The following is a 9,299-nucleotide window of genomic DNA, read 5'->3' on the forward strand; positions in this document are numbered from 1 at the left end:
CACACCACTGAGGTAATCTGCATCCTTAAGATATCCATTAACCATCCCGACATTACTACCGTGTTGGCTCATTGTATCGTGTATACTATTATACGCACCTGAGAAAGAAAAAAACACCAAACAATGTAAAATAAAACACTACGGCTAACCCAAAGTAACTTAAAACACTATAAGAGTGAAAACTATGTTTCACTCCCCGGCAACAGCGTCATTTTTTATAACGTTCAAATTACACTATTGAATGGGTGTAAGCGATCGTTGTCAATAGAATAACCCAACTTAGGTTGGGGTCGAATCCACAAGGAGTGAAAGAATGGAATTCAAAACTCAAGAGTATTAATAGTCTACTAAAAGATGACCCGTAGTGTGAATAAAGCAAGCATAAATGTAAAATTGGGGATTTAGTTTGAATGTGTTTATAAATGACAACTACTTCAATTTTAGTGCACTAGCTTGACGTTGAAGAATGCTAAGAGTGAATTCAATTGAGAATAAGCCTTAGGATTATACAATTTTAGGTGTGGGATCATGCATGGGTATTTGGCCATTTATTAAATTTTTAGTTAAAAGTCATGGGTAGGCTAGATGTCAATGTATTGGTGTCAATATTTCAATTACAACACTAAATTTCACAAATGGGTTCTTTTGAACACCTCATAAGTGTGACAATTTCCCACATCTATTGCCCCAATTAACATCCTTATGTCTAAGAGATATCATTAAATAAAATGAATCAAGTTATTGGTTGCATTTATTACTCACCTATGTCCTCTCTTTCAAGAATGACATGGGTTCTAGGGTGGTTGGAGTTTGTAACCCCCAACTCTCAATTAATTCATGAAATAAATGCAACACCCATCACAACTAACTAATTAGAAAAATAATTAGCTAAAACCCATGCACTACCACTACCTAAGTAAGCATAACCCCAAGAGTGGAAGCTAGCTACTCATAGATAAAAGGGATAAGAATACACCAAAATTATCATTAACTTCATCCATGAGAAATAGAGACAATGTAATTACATACTTGGGGTTTCAATAATTCTTCAAAGGAAAATCACCACCATGTATTTTTCATTCAAATTTTGTACAAATTTCTCAAAATATGAAAAGATAAATGTTAAAATAGAAGAGAGGAGCTAAGATTTAAAAGGGAGGTTATCTTCAAAAGAGATCAAAACTAGGTCTTGAAAAAAGAGCTAAAACCCTCCTTTTAAACTCCACTCTACATGTGATGAAAATTACAAAACTGTCACCTATCCTTGATCTGCTTGAGCGGATCCAAAGCTGATGAAGAGCAGACAGAAAGCAGACGGCTAGCAGTGGATGCGAAGCAGATGACTCATTTCCTTCACATTTGGCCTCTTGGTAACTTGAATGACTTTCCCAATCTTCTCTTTTTACTTTTACCTACATAAATGGGCATTACGTAAGAGCGTACCATCAAATCTCTGGAAAAGCATAATAATTTTGGCTTAAAAGGTGCTAGCAAGTTGTCAAATTGATGACTTATCAATAAGATAGTAGACTTCCCTTTTTAGGTGGTACTCCCCCTATTTAGCTGTCTAGTTAACTCCCCCTTATTTGTTGCACTGTCGACTATTATCCTGTAGCTTAGTTTATTCTCCCCCTTTGACATCAATCAAGAAGGAGTAAAACACAAGATCAAAGATAATGTATGCATAATAAAAGGAACAAAAAACAATCATTCAGGGGCTTATGCCCCATTACAACTAAAATACTAAAGTCATAACACATACTTTAAGAAGCAGCTGGGGGGGAGGGGGGGATTTCATAATGGGAAAATAAATAGGCTAATGTATGAGTAGTAGCATCCTTCAGATTTGTAAATTGATGGTGATTACTGAGGAGAGCGAGTCAGTGGTGGTTCGAATCTTGGCAGTTATCATGGTATCCAACTTGATTACCTAATCCAATCGTATCTTGAGACGAGAAATATATGTCCTTGTTTCCTTGTTGACGACTTTAATTTTGTCAAGATAAAATTATGAGTCAAGAAGAAAATTCTTGATAGAGTTCAACTTCAAGTCAATCTCAGTCAGGCAAATAGTAATATCAAGCGAAGAAAAGCTGGGAATAGAAGGAGGGGAGGACTTAGACCTGGGAGAAGAGGGAGTGTCGGTAGAGCCACCTTCAGACTTAGAAACACAGATATCATCAACCAATACATACCCCATACTGGAAAAAACTTTATAATTGTAGCATTGTTTAACTACAACAAAGGGAATAGACTCAAGAGAGATATTATTGTCTTCTAGAATATGAGAGATAATTAGACCATAAGGAAGGATAGAGGGATCAAGAGATGTTTCAGTCATATAATTGATGATGAAGAATGAGAGATTTATCTTACTCTGAGAGACAAGACAGTATGTAAGCAGAGTATTTCACTGAGATAGAGTTGAAGGAGAATCACCATGGGGAAGAAGGTTAGTAGACACAATGTGAGATATAAAACAAATTTTAAATGATAGAAACTTTAGACTAAGAGCAAAAGGTAAGGAGTCGAAGTTGTCAAGAGCAATAGATTTTTTGGCTTGTTTAAAGGAGATATTAAAATCAGAGGATCAAGGATTTTTGGAAGAGGTAGAAAAACCAGAGCAATTAATGTTGAACAAAGCATCAAACATAATACAGTCAAGGTAGATACACTTACCCATAACTAGGGTTTCTAGCTCACCAAAATACATAAAATGAATATTAGCTTAGAATAACCTGGTAAGAGGTTTGTATGCAATCTTAGGAGTATTTGAAAAGATGTTAGCCTAACCTCAAAAATCAAATAATGGTTTTACATGACAATGCAGAGATTCCAAAAGATCTAAATCTACAATTCTACCATGAACCATAGGAAGCTCCTTCAGAGAGTGAAAAAGATTTTCATTTGTAGACCTTCAAAAGTCAGTTTTGACATTAAAAAAGCTATCAAAGTTGAATTCTACCTTTTTCTTCAAATTTTAAGAAATGTCATGAGCAGAGGATAAATTACCCAAAAATGTGCTAGGAGAATCGGATGAGGGTAAAGAGTTTTGGTCGGAGACATCAGAGTCCAACGAAATAGGCAAAGATGCCTTCTTTTTACCTTTAAAATGAGAACCTTTTCGTCTACAGAGGAAGGAGTTTTAAAATACTTAGCCATGAGAGAAGGAGATATAGGGAAAAAATATGAAAGATTTCAGAAAATTATATAGGATAAGAGAGGAAAAGATGAAAAGAAGAATTCACCTAGGAAAACCAAGCGATGCCATAAATATAAGACCCCATAATATACTAGCTCATTTCAACTTACTATTGCATGTTAAAAGGGTTTAAGATTTAGAAAATTTCACTAAGTGTTAATGCTTAGTTTTCTCCAAAGAATCATTAACTTTAATAATTGTATTTTTGACCTTCCCGACCCCGAAACATTAGTTTCTAAGTTGATTCATCATCGGGTTGCCGATAGTTCATCCTGGGTGAGTTTTAGATTTTTTGGATAACGTTTGAGACCTGTTTGGATGGCCAAACCAAAGAGGCTCCGCAATAGGGTTGCGGCACGTCTCATTTCACGTTGGTGGGGGGCATCGCGATACGTCACATATCACATCGATAGAGCAGTGCGGCGCACTACATTTCTCGTCGGATGGTCCAATTCATTTTAATGAGTTTCAGGTCCCGGATGGTATTTGAGTTATTTCCCTCACTCTATCTCACCCATAACACGAGATTTAGGTCCCAAAAAGCATTATTTGTCATCTTTTACACAAAATTCTCTCAAAAGAAAGAAATTTTCTCTCAAGAACAAACCTTAACCTCTTCAAAATTCAAGCTCAAGCTTCAAGAAATCACCAAGGACTTTCATTAATTCATCAATTAAGGTATGTGTAATGTTCATCCATGAGCCTTTTTCACCCATGGAGTTCAAGAATCCGTTTTAAGTTTAAATCCATTATTTTTACATGTTATTATGAGTTATCTTCATGAAGTTATTATGAATTTTGATTACAAATTATGTTTACCATGTATTTTCATTGAAATTTGTCCTTGACACATTCGAATGATGATGTTCGCATGTTAAATCCTAAATCCACGATTTTAGTATTTCAGTTATGTTAGTATCACATGTTTTAACTATTCTTATGCTTAAGCCTATGAATTTCAAGTGTTTGATGAAATGCCTAAATGATTTGGGTTATGAACAATGACTACTTATGATGTTTTCAAAGCTTCAGTATGTTCCTGTTGTTATTGTTATCGAGTCTTGGGGGTTATGAATACCCAAAATTTAGCTGTTTACCTAGTTTTTATTATCTATAGAATGATTTCAGTTATACCATAAGCAATATCATTCAGTTAGTTACTAGGGCCAGTTGTGAGTTCAATTAAGCTCAATTCAGTCCAGTAATCAGTGTCTTTCAGTTGGAAGTAAAAACTTAGAGTCAAGTGAACTTAGGGATGGCATCTTCCCTATCAGTAGGTATGAGGCACTTGTCTCCCTCGTCAGCAGACATGAGACATTAGAAGCAGTCCCTAGGTTCTATACCTACGGTGCCACCATAGACTTTGAGGGGTCCACCGTCAGTTAGGAATGACACCCTCGTCCTTTGGGACATTATATTAGTGGATCCACACACCCAATGTTAGTACCTGTGGCATGGTACTGACACCCTTCTAACTGGGGCTACAGTTTGGACCCTGATAGTACATTAGGGCATGTCGGTTATAGCTAGCTCCCATAGTCTCAGTTCAGTATTCAGTACAGAGTTCAGTTTTAAGATTGCTTGACCATAGCATATAGTTATTAGTTATATTCAGTATCAGTATTTAAGTACTTCAGTTTACAGACTATAGTAGAATCATGTTTTATGCTTGGTCATGCATTCTCAAATTTTAAAGCCTCTATGCATTCATACTCAATTATCTCATGTTATTCAGTCAGTCATTATCTCATGCATATAACCCATGCATTTCAGCTTAACCTCGTCTCATATACTAATGCATTCAAAGTATTGATCGCATACTTATTTCTTACGTTATGATGTCTTATATCATAGGTTCAGATACTCTAGTCCCCGGTCGTGCTTAGACATTCCAGTGCATCAGCAGCAGTAGCAGTGGTGAGTCCTCATATATCGAGGATCGTTTATGTTTATTTCAATCTTTCAGCTCAACAGTCTGTCGAAGTTAGTTGGGGGCTTATCCCATAACTCCTCAGTCAGTTAGAGGCTTTTCAGACTATTTCAGATATTTAATCAGTTTAGCAATTGCAATTATCCATCTTCTCAGTATTGCTTTCAGACTCTTTTAGAACAATGATTTTAATCGAATGTTTCAGTATTTAAAACCTTATGGCATTTTCAGTGAAATTCTGCACATGTCATTTGTTATCAGTTTTATTCAGTGCTCACAGAAAGTACGAGCTCAAGGTTAGCTTGTGATCTCTCAGGATTGTAAGCACCGTGTGGTGTCCAGGGTGTATTTTCGGGGCGTTACAATAAAACTTACCATACACCCAATCAATGTCAGGCGACAAAATAGGAGAAACATGTAAACATGCATACATAAATTATCTCATGCATTAATTAAAGACACTTTTACACTTGTTTGAAAAAGGAGGGAAGTAGTTGAAAAGATTTTGCAATAATATCAATAGATTTTCTAAAAAGGCAAAACACTTTTCTTCCAAAACAGGTTGTAGAAAAAATTATTTGTTAATTAAAAATCAATGCTAATAGAAGATATATCACTATTGCCTTTTAAAACATGAACTCTTAAAAATGATGCTTAGAATTTATATGTTATAAAGTGATGCACAAAAGACTTAAAATTTCACATTTTTAACTGAAATATCATAATCACTAAGCTAGTGAGGTATCCAAAAATTTGAGTACAACGTAAGTCAATAGAGATATATTCAGACTTAGTAGTAGAGAGAGAAACATATTTTTGTTTTACTGCTCCACGATGTGGGAAAATTTCCTGTGAGTCAATGGTGACTTTTTTATCTCTCCTGAATAATCTATATCTGAAAATCTTTTAGCAAGAAATTATATGATTAGAGATACCATATTTCAAGAAATTTGGTTCCAATCAAATATCTAATGATTCTCTTAACAGTAGACAGATGAGACTCCTCGAGAGCTGGCTGGAATAATACGCGCTAAACAGTTTATTTGGTCGACTAGCTATAAGAAAAGGAGAGAGTCAATCATACCATAATATTTTAACAATGTTACCATCATTATCATCTGTATATGTACAAGTATTCCTCTTAGGAGCGCTAGAAGATTTGGCATCCTTCATACCAAACTTCTCAGTGAGCTCTTTGATATAAAGGTTTCCTCAATTGATGATGTTTTTGCAGACCTAAGAGAGTATGAATTCTCTCATCAAGCTCATTTTGAATCACTTCTATTAATTTAGGAGGATCCCTGCAACAGACAGCATTAGTGCTTACAACTGGTGTGAAAGTTTTATCACAAGGTGGTTCCTATTTATTATGAGTAGCCTTGGGCTACTAGACAAGATTTACTTCACAAAACATTCACTAATTTCTGAAGACCTGTTTGGTTTCAATGATTGAGGTATTTTTAGTCCACGCGTATTTTGTCTAATTGCTCAATCTCTTTTTCATTGATTTGACCCAATCATCATTTTCTAAAGCCTTTCTCAAGTGATCATGTTCGCTTCTTCATTGATTTGGAATTTCTCCAAGCTTAGATTGATCATTAGAGACAGCAGTTTGGCTAATCAGTCTTAATGATAGTCAACTTATCAACTTCATCAGAATCAGTTATTTTTTTCACATAGTTATTTGCTCCTTGTGAATTGAACGTCCACTTTTTGAGATATCATTTCCCTTTTAAATTTTGAGTGGAGTTTCTGTAAAATAATTTTATAACTTATTTCTAGGTACCCAAGTATTTTTGGATCCCTCGTGATTAGTTTTTTAATTTATTGACTTAGTTTTGGGTCTCTAAATCTACTTACACAAGATTTTTAGATTGAAATCTGCATTTATAATATTTATGACCAGTCTTATCACAGTGATAACATGAAATATAGTATTGTTCAGTAGTTTTATAATAGGTATTACAACTGTGGCTAATTTTTTTAGTCTACTGACTGGAGTTAGTTAACCGTTAAGAGTTGTTACAGCTATAATATTTTTTATTATGACTATGATTATACTTTTTGGTCGACCTACTAGATTTAGTTGACCGTAGAGATCCTACATATTTATAAAATTATTATCACAAGTGTCACTGTCAGATTGATCAATTGACTTAGCCAGGTGCTTTGATCTGATAATACTATGACTGGTAAATTTTCAAAGCTATTGATTTTAATTTTAAAATTATCAACTTCTTCTTGTAAATAATCCTTTTTTATTTCACAAACTCAAGTTTAAGTTTCGAGTCTCTTCTTTCTCTTAATAAAGTCCTTTTTTCATCATAAGTTTTATTTAGATCAGTTATGGCAAGATCTAACAAATTTTTTAGTTTAGAACATTCATTACATGAGTTGGTTCTTACCTGGATAGATTCTTATATTAATATGAAATAGCGGCCTCCAATGTTCTTGTTATCATGGTCTCATTGTTTCTCTTCATCCCTGCAGCTGGAGGCCTTTTGATTTCCTTTATTTTTTGTGGATCCCTCATGATTAGCTTCCGATCTGTTTCATATTTCTTTAGTAGTTTTACAAGTGGATATTTTCTCATATTCTTCTTCACTGAGAGCACAATGAAGCAAATAGATTGTTCTAGCATTTTTGCACAATATCCAAATATTCTTTTGAATAGAAAAATGTGACAATATTTTTTTCAAACTTCTTTCTATTATTTTTCGGAATAGGCCTTGGCCCATTCCGAATAACTAGTCATGCTTTATAATCTATTAATTGAACATAAGTTTTCATCCTTACCTTCCACTGATTATTATATACACCGTCAAAGAAGGATGGTTGGCTTATCGAAAACCCCTCTTGAAATTTCAGTAATTTAATGCTCTACCATGAATCTTTACTCACTTGTTGTTAAGCAAAAAATGAGGATGTGAGACGAGGCTCTGATACCAATTAAAAATAGTAAGAAGAGGGATGAATTACTCCGTTTTCGACTAGACATTCGACTATTGATTGCAGTAATAAAAACTTCAGAAAATCAAATGTTGAGGGTAAATAACACCAAATGTTTTATAATGGTTGGGACCTCTAATAGGTTTTACTCCAGTTTCCTTGGGTTGCAAGGGATTCTATTAGTTCTTTTGTGAATAAATAAAGTACCAGATTAAGTCAAGTTTTTTGCCACACTCTCTTCTTTCTTTCATACTTTGATACAATGTCTCACCAACTATGTATTTTTCTCTTCTCTTTTTTAGTACATAGTAAACCTTTAAGAGAATACAATTTTGAGTAAAGTAGAGCAAAGAACTAGAGAAGGTTAAGACAAGTGTATATCTCTTTCATAGGTTTTCATTGCTTAAATAGTAGTAATTGGACTACTACTAGCCATTATAAAATATGAGGCAACCCAAGAGTTTTTCTACTTAAAAAATGGGATATGAGAATCCTATTTACACGAATCGAATGGATCATATTAATGATCTCAAACTACCCATAATTTCTTTCATAGAACTGGTCGCACACTTAATCATATATCAAGTTTTGGTACTGCTTACCATAGTGATGCGGGTTTGATTACCCCTAAAAGAGGAGACCATTTTTTTTTCCTTTTTAACTTAGATTCTTGGATATCTTCCTTTTTGATTTGTAGTCAATCTTCCTTTTTGATTGTAGCAAAAAACCTTTAATAATATTTTGGGAGATTTGCTTTTCTAATTTGTAACTATTCTTTCCTTTTTGATTGTAACAAAGAATCTTTATTAATATAACTGTAAAAAGAATTCATACATCAAAACATCACATTATCAGAAAATACCAAAATTGATTTGCTGCCTCTTCTCTCTACTAGTTATTAGCCTTATAACCACACTTGCTGAATTGGCAACATCGTAGCCCTTCAAGTTCATTTAGCAGCTTCTAATCACAACCGTGAATTGAAACGTGAAGTTATTACTCATCCGGCCCCCATTTTGAATCCAACTAACCACAAAACTTTATTTGCTCTTTATTTGAAGGCATAACATGTGTAGGTTTTTTTGGCTTGGTGATAAGGTTCTCATTTAGTTTATCTTGCTTGAATTATAAGGAATTACCTTTTGCTTTGTGTTTCATAAGACTGTAAATTAATTTTCACTTCAACAAATCCTAATTTGTCTTCAAATAAGCATATTC

This window comes from Capsicum annuum, chromosome 4 (genome assembly GCF_002878395.1).
Source record: "Capsicum annuum cultivar UCD-10X-F1 chromosome 4, UCD10Xv1.1, whole genome shotgun sequence".
In the NCBI taxonomy this organism is placed as follows: Eukaryota; Viridiplantae; Streptophyta; class Magnoliopsida; order Solanales; family Solanaceae; genus Capsicum; species Capsicum annuum.